This window comes from Heptranchias perlo, unplaced genomic scaffold (genome assembly GCF_035084215.1).
Source record: "Heptranchias perlo isolate sHepPer1 unplaced genomic scaffold, sHepPer1.hap1 HAP1_SCAFFOLD_44, whole genome shotgun sequence".
Classification (NCBI taxonomy): domain Eukaryota; kingdom Metazoa; phylum Chordata; class Chondrichthyes; order Hexanchiformes; family Hexanchidae; genus Heptranchias; species Heptranchias perlo.
The window spans coordinates 3852285-3873434 of NW_027139453.1; the positions used below are offsets into that span (position 1 = coordinate 3852285).

Sequence of the window (21150 nt, forward strand, 5' to 3'; positions counted from 1 at the left end):
TGTCTTTCCCTTTCTGTGTCTTCCTCACCCTCGATCTGGCTCTCTCATTATTTCTCTCTCTGTCTCTATCCCCCTCTCTGTCTCTCTGTCGGGTTTTCTCTTTCCGTCTCTCTCTTTCTCTCCCTCTCTGTCTCTCTCTCCGTCTCTCTCTCTCTCTCTTTCGCTCTGTCTCTGTCTCTCTCCCTCCATCTGTCTTTCTCTCTCCCCCTCTCTCGCCCCCTCTCACTCGATCACTCCAGGTCAGCAATGCCCCCTGGTGGAAGGTGCGGTAGGTGCTAACACCGAGTCTCCTTTCTGAAACACAAGATAAGGACCTTGGGGTGAATGGCCAAGAAGGCGTCCTATCTTTGTGGAGGCCGTCCCTCAGCGACAGTCAGTACCTGCAGCGGGTGGGTGGAGGGAGACAGGAAAGTTCAATATTAAGTGAATCACTGATGTTACCAAAGTTATTATTAAATGTGGACGGTCAAACTTGGCTGCATTTCACCGAACAGTGAGATCTGGAGGTATATGTGCACAGATCGTTGAAGATGGCAGGGCAGGTTGAGAAATCGGTTAAGAAAGCAAACAGGATCCTGCGCTTTATAAATCGAAGCATAGAGTTCAAAAGCAAGGAGAATATGATGAAACTTTATAAAACACTGGTTCGGCCACAACAGGAGGATTGTCTTCAGTTCTGGGCATCGCACTTTAGGAAAGATGTGACGGCCTTAGAGAGGGTACAGAAGAGATTTGCTAGAGTGATTCCAGGGAAGAGGGATTCGGATGCGTGCATAGACTGGAGAAACTGGGGTTGTTCTCCTTAGAGCAGAGAATGTTGAGAGGAGATTTGATAGAGGGGTTCAAAATCATGAAGAGTCTGAACAGAGTAGGTAGAGGTTAACTTCCCACTAGCGGGGGGGGGGGGGGTCATGAACCAGAGGACATAGATTGAAGGTGATTGTCAAAAAAAACAAAGACGACATGAGAAAAAACTTTTTTACACAGTGAGTGGTTGTGAACAGGAATGATTACCCTCCTGAGGGGGTGGTGGAGGCAGATTAAACCGTGGCCTTCAAAAGGGAATTAGATAAGTACTTGAAGGGAAAATAAAGAACAGGGCTATGGGTATAGAGCGGGGGAGTGGGACAAGCTGAATTGTTCTTGCAGAGAGCCGGCACGGACTCGACGGGCCGACGAGTTTCCTTCCGCGCTGCAACCATTCTATGAATCTATGATTCCAACAGTCCTCTGGGGTGAGCGGGAATGTTTTAGGCAATGGTGCCATCTTCTGGTAGCAGGGAGTTTTACACCTCACCGTTCGTTGAATCTTTCAGCACAGGTGGAGGCCATTCAGCCCATCATGGCGATGTCGGCTCTCCAATTGGTCCCACTCCCCTGCTCATTCACAATAGCCCTGCAAGTTTTTGCCCTTCCAGTATTTATCCAATTCCCTTTTTCAAAGTCACAATTGAATCTGCTTCCTCCACCCTTTCGTGCAATGCATTCCAGATCAGAACAGCTCGCTGCGGAAACGGAATTTCTCCTCACCTCCCCTCTCTGGTTCTTTGGCCAATTATCTTTAATCTGTTTCCTCTGGTTCCCGACCTTCCTGCCAGTGGAAACAATTTATTCTTCATAACTCGATCAAAACCCCTCGTAAAAATCAACTCCAGCACAAACAACAGTTTCGTGCTTGTGAAGGACTAAATGTCAGAAGTGGGATTCGAACCCACGCCTCGAGGAGAGACTGCGACCTGAACGCAGCGCCTTTGACCGCTCGGCCATCCTGACTCCGAAAGATCTGTGTTGCTGATACTGGTTTTCGCGCAGTGGGCAAATGACATTTTCACTCTGTTTCTCGGTAAATCTTGGTGGGAGACCGAGTGACCAGGGTGCAAGCTTCCTGGATTTTCCTGTGACTGATCTCGGTGTATGGGGAGGTTTGGTCGCGCCGTGATATATTTTTTTTCCTGGGGAGGGGCAGTAACGCGCGGACTGAGACTGGATTCGGTGCTTTCCTTCGGCAGCGGGTGATTACATAAGCGAGGCCGGACAGGCGGTCTGAATATTGCACCTATCGCGGCCTCACTCACTCCGGGAGCTGTGGAGCAGCGAGAAACTGATGGGTTTGTTGCTGCATTCGAAATGCGGCTTGGAACTGTTGTTATTAACGGAGGCAGCGCTGCGGGATCCTTCAATGATCGCTCAGAAATCCACAGAAACCTGTTGGAATGTGAATAAAATTAAGGGAGCGACATTCATTGTGGAAAAAAGGAAAGAGTCTGGTGTCGCTCACGGCAGAAATATCCATGTCACAGCGAGCCAGCTCTCCTGTAACCAGTGAATCCTCCCTTCGGACCTTGTCTGTCATGAAGAATTCTGATTTCCGTGAAGCCAATCTCGGTTCTTGATAGCAAAATACTGCGGTTGCTGCAAATCTAAAATTAAAGTGAAAATTCGTCAAGACTTTTGACGAAAGTTCTTCGATCTGAAACGTTAACTCAGTTTCTTTCTCCAAAGATGCCACCTCACTTCCTGAACTTTTCCTTATAAAGGAAGAGTGCAGAGAGTTAATCAATAAGTATTTAATTCATCGGTTAGTGTTCTACTGTCAGATAAACAGTGAAACTTGGAAGTGTAGTAAACAGTGAGGAGGAAAGTGATAAACTTCAAGAGGATATAGACAGGCTGGTGGAATAGGCGGACACGTGGCAGGTGAAATTTAACGCAAAAAAATGCGAAGTCATGCTTTTCGGTATGAAGAACGAGGAGAGGCAATATAAATTAAGGGGCACAATTCTAAAAGCGGCACAGGAGCAGAGAGATCTGGGGATTTATGTGCACAAATCATTGAAGGTGGCAGGGAGGATAAGAAAGCGGTTTAAACAGCACACGCGTTCCTGGGCTGTATAAATAGAGGCATAAATTACAAAAATAAGGAAATCATGAAGAAACTTTATTAAACGCTTTTTCGGCCACAACTGGAGTATTGTGTCAAGTTCTGGGCATCGCACTTTGGGAAGGATGTGAAGGCGTTAGAGAGGGTGCAGAAGTGATTTACTAGAATGATTCCAGGGATGAGGGACGTTAGTTATGTGGATAGACTGGAGAAGCTGGGGTTGTTCTCCTTGGAACAGTGACAGATGCGAGGAGATTTGATAGAGGTGTTCAAAATCATGAAAGGGCTAGACAGAGTAGATAGAGATAAACTGTTCCCATTGGCAGAAGGATCAATAACCAGAGGACATAGATTTAAGGTGATTGGTAAATGAACAAAAGGTGACAGGAGAAAAAACGTTTTTCACCGGCCAGTGGTGAGGACCTGGAATGCGCTGCCCGAGGGAGTGTTGGAGGCAGATTCAATCATGGTCATCAAAAGGGAACTGGAAAGTACGTGAAAGGAAAAAAATGCAGGGCTACAGGGATAGGGCGGCGGAGCGGTTTTAATGTGGAAATGAGAGAATCTGACCACTGCACCCAGGAGTCAGGAGTCTCAGGCGTCTGCGTATCAGGTCGCGTGGAGTCGTGGGGTTGAATCCCAATCCTGACGTTCAGTCCTTTACAAAGACGGATCAATTGTTGGTGCATTCGGCTGGAGGTCATTTTTCAGTCTTGTTAATATGTTCCTTCCAGAAAACCGACCCGACCTGCATCCGAATCCTCGCCACCAGGGAAACTGCTACAATTTTACTGCTTTCAAGCCGACCAACGCTGATTTTCCGAATTGTTCCTTTGAAATTTAGGTCACTTTCGCGCCAGACAAGCTGGCTTTTACTGTCAGAACACGAAATACGTGTTCAGAGAATGAAAGCTCCAAGTGCCGAGAGGCATGAACATGAAATGGACAGTGAGGGGAAATAGTATCACAAGCTGCTGGTGTAACTGTTTCCATTTACAAAACCCACCTACCTGATCAACGCATCTCCTTGGAAAGGTACAAGGCAACGCCGGCCTCTCAGGCCTCATTTGAAGCAAGTGACACTCACATTTTCTGCCAGTTTCACCTGCCATCTCCTTCTGCTTCTGTCTACTATTTTAATCCATCTTCCTCTGCTCCTCCAGATGCCGGGGGAATTAGATGTTCGAAGCAAATACAGCAACGGAAAATAAACCCTTACCAGGAAAGCAGGGAGAGGGGAAGAAAGATATTGGTCATTGAGAGACGATGGATTTTGCAGATGCCAGGATAAATTGACACACAGATCTAATCTCCCTGCCACTTTCAGCTGCTGAATATCTGAATGCTCAAGAGATATTCTCACTGCCCCAGGCCAATTCTCCCGAGTCGCCCTGTTCCTCCAATCCTGCACACGGTGCTTAGCTTTTAAACTGTCCATCACCCCTGTGCGGGCTCACCTGCATTGGTTCCCGGTCCGCCAATACTCAATTTTAAAATTCTCATCCTTGTGTTCAGGTCCCTCCGTGGCCTCGCCTCTCCCTATTGCTGGAACCACCCTGAGCCCTACAACCCGCCAAGATCACTGCGTTCCTCAAATTATGGCCTCCTGTGGACCCCTGATTTTAATCGCTCCACCATTGGCTGTCTTGCCTTCAACTGCCTGCACCCATATCTCTGGAATACCCGACTTAAACCCCTCCGCCTCTCTCTCCTCCTTTATGACGCTCCTTCAAACCGGCCTTTTTTGACTAATTTTTAGTTCACCTGTCCGAATCTCTCCTTTTGTGTCAATTTTTACCTAATTACTCTCCTGTGAAGCTCCTTGGGACATTTTATTATGTTAAAGGCGCTATATAAATATATGCTGTTGTTAATTGTAAGGTCTCCCACCATTTAAAGAAGTAAGGATACGTCATTAAGCTTGGTAACTCCGAAGCGTCGATTGCTGCACCCGATTCATCGTTTCCATCACCAGCCCAGATGCACCCTCTTAAGAGGATGTATATAGTGAGACTGAGGGTATCTCACAGGGTGAAGCACCGAGCACCAGTGAGCAGGAGGAGCTGGAATTAATTATGATAATTACTATTACACAAAATTTGAACAGCCCAAACCTTAAACAATGACCCAATGTAAAACTAATCGCCAGTCCCCGAGTCGATGTACTCGGGTCGTGATTTGCACACGGTTCTGACTCACTTGGCACCAGACGCGCTCCCGTCAACAGTAAAGAGTTGGAGCCGGATCCAGAAGAAATAAATCAGGATCGACCTCCGCGGAGCACCCAGAGTGTGGGAGGCCGATAACAGCAGCAGACAGAGCAGTTTCTAAACCAACCGCTGATGCCGGAGTGAAGCGAGTCCCATTCCGAACCGTGTCTGCCAACCGCCTGCCGGGCATCCACACACGGAAGAGGACCGATTCAGGACGAACTCTCACGCACAGATTTCAGTCAGGAAGGCTGTCTTCAGTAATCCTGTGATTACGGTGGTCGAGCGGCCTAAAGCGCAGTGTTTAGGTCACGATTACTTCTGTAGAGGGCCGTTCAAAACACACTCGAGACTTTGTCACTTTTATTCACTTACGGAGTTCTTTCTGTGCATTCGGCTGGAGGTCCTTTTTCCTGCCCTGTGAGATTTGCCCCTTCCAGAAAATCAACCCGACCTCCATCCACGGCAGGTTTTGACATCCATCGATTTATCGTAAAACCGAGCCTTAATCAAAAATATACAATACAAGAACACGCGGCGGGACATTCAGTATAAGCGGAGAGAAGAGACAAGTTTAATTTAGGCTCTATTGATTTAAACATTAATTAAACAAACGGTTTGTAAATAGCAAACGAAGTGGCAGAACTGGGAAAAGTGACCTTGCTAACTGACCCTCCTACCTTCAAAATCGACTCAGTAACTACTTCTTCGCCAATTTCATCACGAACCTCCCCTTCCATTCGTCAGTCTGAGGCTGTGATGGACTCGGGGAACAAACAGGTCCCCTCGGCCATTTGGCCCTTTGCTCCCCGCGCAAGCACAGTCTTTCAAACAAACCCGGATGTACCAACGTGCTCCTCCCTCAAGCAGGGTGTGATCAACAAATGAAAAGGCTTGAAAGTCTGTCTGAAAGTCCATTATCTCATGTATGTGAGAATGCGCACTGTTAATGAATCCAGGGAAATCTTCAGCACATTTCAGCATATACACAGGTATATGCGTACAAATCTTTGAAGGTGGCAGAATAGGTTGAGAACGCGGTTAAAAAAGGATACAGGATCCTGGGCTTTATAAATAGAGGCAGAGAGTACAACAGCAAGGAAGTGATTTTCAACCTTTATAAAACACTGGTTCGGTCACATTCCAATCCTGGGCACCACGTTTTTTGAACGATGCGAAGGCCTTCGAAAGGGTGCAGAAACGATTTACTGGAATGGTTCCAGAGATGAGGGACTTCAGTTACGTGGATAGACTGGAGAAGCTGGGGTTGTTCTCCTTCGAGCAGAGAAGGTTGAAAGGAGATGGTAAGTGTTCAAAATCATGAAGGCTTTAGATGAAATAAATAACGATAAATTGTTCCCATTAGCGGAAGGGTCGAGAACCAGAGGGAACAGGTGTAAGGTGATTGGCAAAAGAACCAGAGGCGACAGGAGGAAAAGCTTTTTTACACAGCGAGTAGTTATGATCTGGAATGTCCTGTCTGAAAGGGCGGTGGAAGCAAATTCAATCGTGGCTTTCAAACAGGAATTGGATAAATACTTGAAGGGTAAAAAATAGCCGGGTTAGGAGGAAAGAGCAGGGGAATGGGACGAAAGGGATTGCTCTTACAAAGAGCAGGCACAGGCACGATGGGCCGAATGGCCTCCTTCTGTGCTGTAACCATTCTGTAAGTCTATGATTTATATCTATAATCGACCACAGCTTGCATTTATAGACCGCATTTAAAATAGCACAACTTCCCAAGTCGCATCACAGGAACATTATCAAACACAGTTTGACACTGAGCCACATAAGGAGGCATTAGGACAGTTAACTAAAAGCTTGGTCAAAGAGGTAGATTTTAAGGAACGTCTTGAAGGAGCAGACAGAGGTAGAGAGGCGGAGAGGTTTAGGGAGGGAATTCCAGAGGTTACGGCCTAGGCAACTGAAGGCACGGCCGCCAATGGTGGAGCGATGAAAATCGGGAATGCACAAGGGGCAAGAATTGGAGGAGTGCAGAGTTCTCGGGCGGGGGCGGGAGGGGGTGGGTGATATAGGGCTGGAGGAGGATACAGAGATAGGGAGCGACGAGGCCCTGGAAGGATTTTAATACGAAGATGGAAATTTTTAATTCGAGGTGTTGCCACACCATTATTCAATGTGTTTCATACTTCTCCACATTAAACGGCATCTGCCCCCTGTCAATCCATTTCAGTCCAAACCATCACTGTCTTCTTGAACTCATTTAAATTTTCGTTACTGGTTGTCAAAACTCCTAATTTTGTTTCATCAGCAAATGTTCGGATTGTGCTCCCGATTCCCAAATCCAAGTAGTCTACATATACGGAGTGGAGATGTGGGCCCAGCACCGACCCCGAGGATAATCACTTCCACCGCTCCTCCATTGGAACATAGTTACATGTGAACATAGGAACATAGGGACATAGGAACATAGGAACAAGAGTAGACCATTCAACCCCTCGAGTCTGTTTCGATCAGTTAGATCATGACTGATCTGAATCTTAACTGCATCGACCCGCATTGGTTCCATAACTCATAACACCCGTGCCTAACAAAAGTCTATAAATCTCAGTTTTGGAGTTTTCAATGGATCCCCAGCCTCAACAGCATTTGGGGTCGAGAGTTCCACATTTACACTGCCCTTTGTGTGAAGACGTTCTATCTGACTTCACCCCTGAACGGCCCGGCTCTAATTTTAATATTATTCCCGTTGTTCTGGACTCCCCCACCAGAGGAAACAATTCCTCTCTATCATCTGAAACACTTTTATCAGATCTTCTATTAGAATTAGAATCTTCTATTCTCAAGGGAACGATAGCCATTTAAACAAATCCTCGGAACGACCCTTTTTTGGTCCAAAATGGATGACCTCACACTTAATTGCTTTGAAGTCCATCTGCCACAGTTTTGCCCACTCACTTGATCTACAAATGTTTCTTTGTAATTTTCTGCTACCGTGTACCGTGCTACCGTGTACTCTTGAGAGAGTGGGATGGGGGTTATGAGGTCGGGAATGTGTTCAGGTGGCTGGAAGGAGCCGACGGGCGATCCTGTGTGTCTCCCTCTCCCCCTCTGACTTTGCTTCGCTCTTTCCGCTGACTCTTTGTCGAGGTGGGACTGCCCTCGCCTGGTCCATTCCTATCTCTCCAGTTGTAGTCAGAGAATCAACTGCAATGGCTTCTCTTCCCGCTCTCACACCTTTACCTCTGAAATCCCCCAATGATCTCCACTTGGCCCCGCCTATTTCTCCTCTACATGCTGCCCCTCGCCGACATCATCCGAAAACAAAACGTCAGGTTCCAGACGGCCTGTGGCGATCCGGCGCTCGTGGGGATGTCGCTTTTTGATTCTTCGATGTCGGCTGTTCCTATCATTGTGATGTTGACTTCACCCAGCGCTGGATTGTTCACACACTGATATTAAACGTTAGCTCCGATCAGACCGTCGTGAGACAGGTTAGTTTCACATCACTGATGATGTGTTGTTGCAATAGTAATCCTGCTCAGTCCGGGAAGAACCAGTTCAGGCTGCTGACGAGACCCAGCTCCACATGCCCACCACCTCTCCCGACCCCTCCACTGCCTCTGATATGTCAGGCCGCTTCTCCGTCATCCAGTATTAGATGAACAGAAATTTCCTCCGATTAAACGTTGGGAATACCGAAGCCATTGTCTTCGGTCCCTGCCACTAACTCGATTCCCGAGACAGTGACTCCATCCCTCTCCCTGGCCAATGTGTGAGGCTGAACCACATCGTTCACAACCTTAGCGCCTTATTTGATTCTGAGATGAACTTCTGACCCCATGTCCTCTCCATCACCAAGACCGCCTACTTCCACTTCTGTAACATCGACCGTCTCCACCCTTTGCCTCAGCTCATCTGCTGCTGAAACCCTCATCCATGCCATTGTTACCTCCAGACTCAACTACTTCAATGCTCTCCCTGCCGGCCTCCAACCTTGAACCCTCTGCAAACTTGAGCTTATCCAAAACTCTGCTGCCGGAATTCTCACTCGAATCAAGTCCCGTTCTCACATCAACCCGATGCGCTCGCTGACCTACAACGCTTCGAAATCTCTGCGCCCCTCCAATTCTGGCCACTTGCCTTCCCACGCTTTTCATCGCCCCACCATTGGCGGCCGTGCCTTCAGCTGCCTGACCTCTGAAATGCCCACGCTAAATCTCTCTGCCTCTCACCCGTCCGTTCCCCATTAAAGACGCTCCTTAAAACCTACCTCTTTACCGATGCTTTTGGTCACTTGTCCTCATATTTAATTAGGCGGCTCGGACTCAAATTTTGTTTGATAATCGGTCCTGTGAAACGCCCTGGGATGTTTCACTACGTTAAAGGCGCTGTATAAATGCGAGTTATTGTTGTTAATATTCACCTATATCTCTGTCATGGTGTTAATATTCCTGAGATCAGTGGGAGTCTTTTACAGGTCACATGGTGTCTCTGGCGGGGGCTATGAAGTACAGAGTGTCTCAGTGAGAGTGTTAATATTAAGCTCTGTAATCTATCGGTGTGTTAATATTCATGAATCATTAGCAGTATGTTATTTTTTACTGGAATTCTCTGGCAGTGTTGTGGTTGGTACAGGGTGTCTGTTCATCAACTGTAATATTTACAGGATGCTTATGTTATTTTATTAACTCATCCTGGGGGTGTCTGGGAGTGATTCTTTGCTGACAGGAAGTGACTGGCAATGTATTAGTATGGAAAGATGTCAGTATTTCAGGGCTTGGTGCGTGTACCTGTGAGACTTTTCAATGTTTACAGGGTGTTTCCTTGAATCTGTTAATGTTTACAATGTTTCTGACAGTCTGTTAATGTTTACAGTGTATTTTTGTGAGTCTGTTAAAGTTTACAGTGTTTCTATGATTCTATTAATATTTACAGTGTCTTTCTGTGCGTATGTTATTATTTACAACCTGTTTCTGTGAATCGGTTAATGTTTACAGGGTGTTTCTGTGAGACTGTTCATGTTGACAGATGGTTTCTGTGAATGTTAATGTTTACAGGTTGTTCCTGTGAGAAGGTTAATACCGAAAGAGCCATTCTGTGCGACTGTTGATGATTACAGCGTATTTACTTGAGTCTGTTAATGTTTATCGGGTGTTTCTTGACTGTGTAAATGTTCACTTGTTGTCCAATTAAGTTTGCAAATATTCAAAGGAGTCTTCCGTCATGTTACTGAACGTTTAATTGACAATTTATTTCAATAATTTAAAGCATCTTCCAACGATTGGCCAGTCCCACAATGTCTCGACAGGAAGCAGTAGTGAAATTCCCGGCCCCATTCAAGAAGCACTGCAGGGAGCTCAGAGGTTGTGATCGTCCCCAAACCTCCATTCAAATTGGGAACCGATGATCGCATTTTGGACTGGTTCAGTGTCATAGCCGATTGACCCCAATATCTCTATAGCACAGACCCCGGGGGCGGAGCGGGTCGGACAGAATATGAAAGAGGATTGAGTTCTGATGCTGGGAATTCTTCCGTTCTTCTCATCATTTAATGGTTTTAAGAATTAGAGAAAAGGGATATTTCAACATATTCTTCAACTGCTCTCTGAATTTAGTCTGCGTCACAGCATAAATACAAGTGTTTGTGCAGCAACTCAGGAGCTGGAGCATGAATCCCAGTTCCATGAGAAAGATAGGCGGAATTCCAGTCCGACCTGTGAAACCGAACACCCGAATCCATATAGAATACAACGTAAACATCGCCCATAACAGAATGAAATTCCCCGAGATGACGAACAGTAAAATAATGGACTTCCTTCGACTCGTAATTTCTGGGTCACTGGGACTCTCTTCACTGCTGTGGTCCCGGAGTCTCCTGCGGGTTCTGTTGGCCACTACAATGTGTTTCACGATTAAAACATTGAGCAGCAGAATCAGAAGAAATGGGACCCCCGGGGTTAGAATATAATGAAGAATTTCGATTGCTCCCCATACCCGCCAATCGTTAACACTGCCCTCGACAGCACAAAACCAGGGGACGTTGCCAAGAGTATACCAACGCGATAACATAAAGTACCAAGTGATGTCCTTTAAACAGCTCAGCACAGACACTGTTCCCAGAACCACAGCCGCCGTTTTCTCGGTGCAATATTTAGTTTTCAGTTTCTGGCAACAAATGGCCACAAATCGATCAAAGGTGAAAGTGACGGTGAACCAGACAGAACAGTCTGTGGCTGCATAAAGCAGGACGGCGTGGATATTACACACGGGGATGTTATAGAGTAAAAGTAATTGTTCGTAATAAGCAATGGGAATCTGCCTCAAAATCAGATCGATGATAACGACCAATAGATCCGCCGCTGCCATGGCCACCAGGTAGCGAGTGACACATTTGGAGAGGCCGCACTTTCCTCGGGACAGGATCACAATCGTCACTAAGTGAACTGTAAGGAAGGGAAATAAACAGGTAAATTATATTTCTGGCTGGGAGCTAAAGCAGCAGTTTGATGGAGTTCGGGGTGAAATTTGCTTCTTTATTACTGCATCCAGTGATGGACCTGATTATTATACTTGTGATACGGCTTTCCACTGGAGACAGAGTTTAAATATAATAATAGTGATTGGACTGGGGAATAGAGAAACAAACAGAGATTTCTGCTCGAATCAGAAGTGGATTGAGCAGTAAATAAAAGAACGGGATTAAATTACACATGAAAGACAATAGGTTTCCAATGAAACAGATCCCCATGTAAATATTGGTAGAGCCTTTAACTCAAGTGTAAATATTAACACAATCCGTGATTCCAAAGTAAACATTGTCATAATCTGTGGACCCACTTGTTAAAATCGGACCGTCCCTTTAACTCTTGTAGATATGGCCACAGATTCTAAGCGGCCCTATAAACATTCAGGAGGCCCATTAATCCAACTTTCAATATTCCTAGTCTCTGGATCCTGTGTTAATGTGGTATAGTCCCTGAAGCCCTCTGAACAATTGGTACAGTCACTAAATCCCCAATAATGTTGATCTTTTCATTCAGTCTCCAGACCGTGTCAGTCTAGAAAAGGGTCGGTGGACAGTGTCAATATTTCAAACAGTAAAAGAATCATCGAGAAGACAAGGAGAACATTCGGCCCACCGTACCATAGCCGGCTCTTTGAAAGAGTTACCCAGTTAGTCCCACTCCCCTGCCCTTTCCCTATAGCCCTGAAAATGTTGCCTTTTCAAGTATATATCCAATTACCTTTTGAAAGCTACTGTTAAATATTCTTCCACCACCTTTCAGACAATACATTCCAGATCATAACAACTCGCTGCATGAAAAATAATTCTCCCCATCTCGCCATGCTTCCTTTGCCAATTTTCATAAACCCGTTCCTTGAGTTACCGACCCTCCTGCCAGTGGATACAGTTTCTACTTGTTAACTCTCTCAAAACCCCTCATTATTTTGAACATCTTTATTAAATCTCCGCATGGTTTTTCTGCTCTAAGTGTAAAATCCCAGCTTCTCTAGTCTCTCCGCATAATGAAACCCTTTATCCCTGCTGCCATTTTAGCCAATGGCCTCTGCACTCGTTCTTTGACGAACTTTCTAAAGTATGGTTCCCAGAATTGGGCACAATACTCCAGCTGAGGCCGAACGAAACAGTACCAGAGCGTGTACATATTCAGGCAGACGCCAGAATGCGTCAGTGTTACATGGGTGGGTGAGTCAATATTTACAGGGTTACCAGGGTGCGTGCCCATTCAGGCAAAGCCCGAGTGCGTTGGTAAGTACAGGTTCTATAACAACAAGTCAATGCGAATCTAGAACAAAGGACCAGGAGTGGGCCATTGAGCCGCTGGAATCTGTTCACCATCCAATAAGATCATGGCTGCTCTACATCTCAACTCCTTTTACCGCCCTTTTGATCCATATAATTTGTTAATAAACACAAAACTGTCGATTTCAGTCTCGAAAATGTGAATTTACCCAATACACACATCCATTTGGCGAAGAGTGTTCAAGGTTTCCACTTGTGTCAAAAAGTGCCTCCTGATTTCGCTCCGAAATGGAATAATTTGCCCTCTACTTTTGAATTCCACCAGAATGGAAAAAATTTTAGGTATCTACCCGATTCAATCCATTTGTGTATTTAAACACGTCGATTAGATAACTTCTCAGATTTTAAACGAACGGGAATACAAAAAAAATGTATGCATCCCACAAGTACTGACACGCACAAAGGAACATCAAGTAAAGAGTGAGAATCACTTGAGAATAACGTATAATTGCAGACATACAAATAGAAAGATCCAGCAAATACTGACACAAATTTAGAAACAACCTGTAAATACTGACACTCAACAAGGAACATCCTGTACATACTGACACTCAACCAGGAACATCCATTAAATACCGACACGCAACCAGGAACATCCTGGAAATACTGACACTTACCTAGGAACATCCTATAAATATTGATGCTCAACCAGCAACATCCTTTAAATACTGACACTCACCTCGGAACATTCCATAAATACTGTTACTTCACCAGGAACATCCTGTAAATACTGACACTCACTGAGGAAAATTGTGAAAATAATGATACTCAGCTAGGAATATCCTATAAATAATGACACTCACTCAGGAACATCCTGTAAATACTGACACTCACAAAGGAACATCCTGTAAATACTGACACTCAAACAGGAACATTCTTGAAATACTGACACTAAGCGAGGAACATCCTGTAAATACTGACACTCACCTCGTAACAGGCTGCAAATACTTACACTCACCGAGAACATCCTGAAAAAACTGTAACTCACCCAGGAACAATGTCCAAATACTGACGCTCACCTCGTTACAACCTATAAATACTGACACTCACCTAGGAACAATCTAAAAATACTGACACTCAACTAGGAACAATCTATAAATACTGACACTCACCTAGTAACATCCTGTAAATACTGACACTGACCGAGGTACATCGTCTAAATACTGACACCCACCTCTGAGCAATCTATCATTACTGACACTCAGCTTGGAACATCCTGTAAATACTGACACTGACCCAGGAACATCGTCTAATTACTGACACTCAACTCGGAACAATCTATCATTACTGACACTCACCGAGTAACATCGTGTAAATACTGACATTCACCGAGGAACATCCTGTAAATAGGGACACTCAAACAGGAACATTCTGTAAATATTGACACTCACCTAGGATCAGCCTGGAAATTATTACACTCATCCAGGAAAATCCTGACAAAAACTGAAACTCACCCAGGAAGATGCTCTAAATATTGACATTCACCTTGGAAGAATCTATCAAGACTGACGCTCACCTCGTAACATCCTGCAAATACTGACACTCAGCTAGGAACATCCAGTCAATACTGACAGTCGAACAGGAAATTCCTGCAAACACTGACACTCAAACAGGAACATGCTGCAAATAATGACACTCACCCAGGAACATCGCCAAAATACTGACACTCACCCAGGAACATTCTTTAAGCACTGACACTCACCCGGGACCCTGCTGTAAATACAGACAGTCAACGAGGCACATTCTGTAAATAATGTGAGTCACCTCGGAATATACTGTATATACTGACATTCAACCAACAGCATTCTGTAAAAACTGACACTCACCAAGGAACATCCTGTAAATACTGACACTCACCCAGGGCTATGCTGTGAATACAAACATTCAACCAGGAACATTCTGTCAACAGTGACACACACTCAGGGACATCATGAAAATACTGACACTCACTCAGGAACATCCTGTAAATAATGACAATCAAACAGGAACGTCCTGTAAATAATGACATTCACTCAGCAACATCCTGTAAATACTGAAAATCACTGAGGAACATTCTATCAATACTGACACTCATGGAAGAACAACCTGCAAATACTGACACTCACTCAGGAACATCCTGTAAATACTGACACTCACTCTGGAACATCGTGTAAATACTGAAACTCACTCAGGAACATCCTATCAACACTGACATTCATTCAAGAATAATCTGTAAATACTGAAGCTCACTCAAGAACATCCTGTAAATATTGACACTCACCCAGGAACGAACTGTAAATACTGACACTCACTCAGGATCGTTCCGTACATAATGACAATCACTCGGGAACATCGTGTAAAAAAGGAATCTCGCCGATGAGCATCATGGAAATACTGACACGAATTCAGCAACAACCTGTAAATACTGACACTCATTTAGGAGCATCCTGTAAATACTGAAACTCAAGCGGGATCTTCCTGAAAATACTGACACACACTCAGGAACATCCTGTAATTACGGACACACACTCATGACCTTCCTGTAAATATTGACACTAACTCAGGGACATCGTGTCAATAAAGACACTCAGTCAGGAACATCCTGTAAAAACTGACACATACTCAGGAACATCCTGTAAATACTGACACTCACTCGGGAACATCCTGTAAAAACTGACACTCACTCAGGAATATCCTGTAAATAGTAACATTCACTCAGCAACATCCAATCAATACTGTCACTCACACAAGAATATTCCGTAAATACTGACACTCACTCAGGAATACCCTGTAAATACTGACACTCACTGAGGAATATCCTGCAAATAGTGACATTCACTCAGGAATATCCTGTAAATACTGACATTCACTCAGGAATATCCTGTAAATACTGACACTCACTCAGGAATATCCTGTAAATACTGACACTCACTCAGGCACATCCGGCAAATACTGACACTCACTCAGGCACATCCTGCAAATAGTGACATTCACTCAGGAATATCCCGTAAATACTGACATTCACTCAGGAACATTCTGTAAATACTGTCACTCACCCAGGAACATTCTGTAAATACTGTCACTCACCCAGGAACATTCTGTAAATACTGTCACTCACCCAGGAACATTCTGTAAATACTGTCACTCACCCAGGAACATTCTGTAAATACTGTCACTCACCCAGGAACATTCTGTAAATACTGTCACTCACCCAGGAACATTCTGTAAATACTGTCACTCACCCAGGAACATCCTGTAAAAAATAACACTCACCATGTAGATCGTGTAAATGAAACATCACGCATGAACATCCTGTAATTATTGACACTCACCTGCTACATCATGTAAATTCCGACACTCACCCAGGAACATCCTGTAAATCCTGACACTCACTCAGGAACATTCTTGAAATACTGACACTAACCGGGGAACATCCTGAAAAAATTGACACTCACTGAGGAACATCCTCTAAATACTGACACTCACCGAGGAACATCCTCTAAATACTGACACTCACCGAGGAACATCCTGTAAATACTGACACTCACCGAGGAACATCCTCTAAATACTGACACTCACCGAGGAACATCCTCTAAATACTGACACTCACCGAGGAACATCCTCTAAATACTGACACTCACCGAGGAACATCCTGTAAATACTGACACTCACCGAGGAACATCCTCTAAATACTGACACTCACCGAGGAACAATCTATAAATACTGACACTCACCGAGGAACATCCTGTAAATACTGACATTCACACAGGAACATCCTGTAAATACAGACACTCACCGAGTAACTTCCTCCAAATACTGACACTCACTGAGGAACATCCTGTAAATACTGACACTCACACAGGAACATCCTGTAAATACTGACACTCACCGAGGAACATCCTCTAAATACTGACACTCACCGAGTAACATCCTGTAAATACTGACACTCACCGAGGAACATCCACTAAATACTGACACTCACCGAGGAACATCCTGTAAATACCGACACTCACCGAGGAACATCCTCTAAATACTGACACTCACCGAGGAACATCCTCTAAATACTGACACTCACCGAGGAACATCCTGTAAATACCGACACTCACCGAGGAACATCCTCTAAATACTGACACTCACCGAGGAACATCCTGTAAATACTGATACTCACCGAGGAACAATCTATAAATACTGACACTCACCGAGGAACATCCTCTAAATACTGACACTCACCGAGTAACTTCCTCCAAATACTGACACTCACCGAGGAACATCCTCTAAATACTGACACTCACTGAGGAACATCCTGTAAATACTGACACTCACCGAGGAACATCCTCTAAATACTGACACTCACCGAGTAACATCCTGTAAATACTGACACTCACCGAGGAACATCCTCTAAATACTGACACTCACTGAGGAACATCCTGTAAATACTGACACTCACCGAGGAACATCCTCTAAATACTGACACTCACCGAGTAACATCCTGTAAATACTGACACTCACCGAGGAACATCCTCTAAATACTGACACTCACCGAGGAACATCCTGTAAATACTGACACTCACCGAGGAACATCCTCTAAATACTGACACTCACCGAGGAACATCCTGTAAATACTGACACTCACCGAGGAACATCCTCTAAATACTGACACTCACCGAGGAACATCCTGTAATTACCGACAATCAAACAGGAACATCTGATAAATATCGACAAGCACTCAGGATCATCCTGTAAATACTGACACTCAATCAGGATCGTCCTGTAAATATTGACACTCACTCAGAAGCATCCTGTAAATACTGACACTCACTCAGGAGCATCTTGTAAATACTGACACGCACGCACGAACTTCCTGTAAACATCGGACTCAAAGAGGAATAACCCGTCAATACTGACATTCACTCAGAAACATCCTGTAAATACAGATACTTACCAGGTACATCCAGCAAATACTGACACTCACTCAAGAGCATCCTGTAAATACTGACACTCACTCAGGATCGTCCTGTAAATTCTGCAACTCACTCAGGAACGGCCTTTAAATACTGACAATCATGCACGAACTTCCTGGAAATACTGGACTCACAGAGGAATATCCCGTCAACACTGACATTCACTCAGAAACATCCTGTAAATACAAATGCTCTCCATGTACATCCAGGAAATACTGACACTCACCAAGGAACATCGTGTGAATACTGACAATCACTAAGGAACATTCTGTAAATAGAGACTCTCACTCAGGATCAACCTGTAAATATGGGCACTCATTCAGGAATATACTGTAAATACTGACACTCAATCAGAAAAATCCTGTAAATACTGATACTGACTCAGGAACCTCCTGTAAATACTGACACTCACTCAGGATCATCAAATAAATAATAACTCTGACTCAGGATCATCCTGTAAATAGTGGCACTCACTCAGGAACATCCTGTAAATACTGACACTCACTCAGAAAAATCATGTCAATGCTGAGACTCACAGAGGAACTTCCAGTAAATATTGAAGCACAGTCAGGAAGATCCTGTAAATAATGGCAATGACCCAGGAATAACCTGTTAATACTGACACTCACTCAGGAACATCCTCTAAATACTGACACTCACTCAGAAAAATCCTGTCAATGCTGAGACTCACAGTGGAACTTCCAGTAAATATTGAAGCACAATCAGGACGATCCTGTAAATAATGGCAATGACCCAGGAATAATCTGTTAATACTGACACTCACCCAGGAACATCCTCTCAATAGTGGCACTCACTCAGAAAAATCCTGATCAAGCTGAGACTCACAGAGGAACTTCCAGTAAATATTGAAGCACAATCAGGACGATCCTGTAAATAATGGCAATGACCCAGGAATAATCTGTTAATACTGATACTCACCCAGGAACATCCTCTAAATACTGGCACTCACTCAGAAAAATCCTGTCAATGCTGAGACTCACAGAGGAACATCCATTAAATACTGACACACAATCAGGAAGATCCTGTAAATACTGTCAATGACACAGGAATAATCTGTAAATTCTGACACTCACCCAGGAGCAACATACAAATAATGACACTCACTCAGAAACTTGCTGTAAATATTGACACTCACTCAGTAACATCCTTTAAATACTGACACAAATTCAGGAACATCCTGTAACTACTGACAGTCATTCAGGAACAACCTCTAAATGCTGACACTCTACAAGGACTTCCCGTTAATAATGACACTCTCTCAGGAAAACCCTGTTATTACTGACACTCACCAAGGAACAACCTGTAAATGTTGACAATGAGCCTGGAATGATCTGTAAATAATAACACTCACTCTGGAACATCCTGTAAATACAGACACTCACTCAGCAACATCCTGTAAATACAGACACTCACTCTGGAACATCCTGTAAATGCAGACACTCACTCTGGAACATCCTGTAAATACAGACACTCACACAGGAACATCCTGTAAATACAGACACTCACTCAGGAACATCCTGTAAATATAGACACTCACTCAGTAACATCCTGTAAATACAGACACTCACTCAGGAACAACCTGTAAATACAGACACTCACTCAGGAACATCCTGTAAATACAGACACTCACTCAGGAACAACCTGTAAATAGTGACACTCACTCAGGAATAACCTGTAAATACAGACACTCACTCAGGAACAACCTGTAAATGCAGACACTCACTCAGGAACATCCTGTAAATACAGACACTCATCAAGGACATCCTGTAAATACAGACACTCACATAGGAACATCCTGTAATTACAGACAATCAGTCAGGAACAATCTGTAAATACAGACACTCACTCAGGAACATCCTGTAAATACAGACACTCAATCAGGAACACCCTGTAAATACTGGCATTCGCCCAGGGTCATCCTCTAAATAAAGACGCTCACGCAGGAACCTGCTGTAACTACAAACATCACGCTGGAAGATCCTGTAAGTATTGGCACTCACACACGAACATCCTGCAAATATAGAAACTCACTCAGGAAAAAAAAAAGCAGCAAATACTGACACTGACCTAGGAATAATCCGTAAATACTGACACTCACTGGGGAACACCGTTTAATTCTGACACTCACTTGGGAACATCGTGTGAATACTGACACTCACCAAGGAACATTCTGTATATGCTGAAACTCATTCGGGAACATCGTTTAAATACTGATACTCACTCGGCAACATCCTGTAAGTGTTCACACGCACTCAGGAACATGCTGTAAACACTCACACTCGCCCAGGAACATCCTGTAAGTCGTGATAAACACGCAGCAACATCCTGTAAATAATGACACACACTCAGGAACATCCGGTATATATTGACACTCTTTCAGGAACATCCTGTAAACACTGCCACTCAATCAACAACATCCTGTAAATACTGACACTTACTCAGGATCATACTGTAAATACTGACACTCACTCAGGAACACCCTATAAATAATGATACTCACTCAGGAACATCCTGTAAATATTGACACTAACTCGAAAACATCCTGTAAATACAGACACTCACTCAGAAACATCGTGTAAATACTGACATTCGCCCAGGGTCATCATCGAATTAATCACGCTCACTCAGGAACATGCTGTAAATACAAACATTACGCAGGAAGATCCTGTAAGTATTGGCACTCACACAGGAAGATCCTGCATATATAGAAACTCACTCAGGAAAAAAGCAGCAAATACTGACACTGACCGAGGAATAATCCGTAAATAATGACACTCACTCGGGAACATCCTGTAAATACTGACAGTGACCCAGGAATAATCGGTAAATACTGACAGTGACCCAGGAACATACTGTAAATACTGACACTCACTCAGTAGCAACTGTAAATACTGACACTCACTCAGGAACATCCTGTAAATACCGACATTCACCCAGGAACATCCTGTAAATACTGACATTCATACAAGTACATTCAGTTAATACTGACACTCTCTCGGGAAAAACCTGTAAATTCTGACACTCACCCAGGAAACTCCTTCAAATACTCACACTCACAAAGCAACACTCTGTAATATTGACACTTTCCCAGGATCATTCTCTAAATACAGACACTCCATCTGGAACAACCTTTAAAGACCTACACTCACTCAGGAACATTTTGTAAATACTGACACTTGCCTAGTAACATGCAGTAAATATTGACGCTCACTCAGTAACATGCTGTAAATATTGACACTCACTCAGGAACTTCCTGTAAATATTGACACTCACTCAGTAACATGCTGTAAATATTGACACTCACTCAGG

General features: G+C 44.1%; 1 non-coding gene across 1 annotated transcript; it reads right to left on the reverse strand.

Moving 5' to 3' along the window:
* Positions 1–1690: 1690 nt before the first annotated feature.
* Positions 1691–1773, reverse strand: trnal-cag (transfer RNA leucine (anticodon CAG)). Its single transcript has one exon. It is a non-coding gene; the product is annotated as a tRNA-Leu (tRNA).
* Between the last annotated feature and the right edge of the window lie 19377 nt (positions 1774–21150).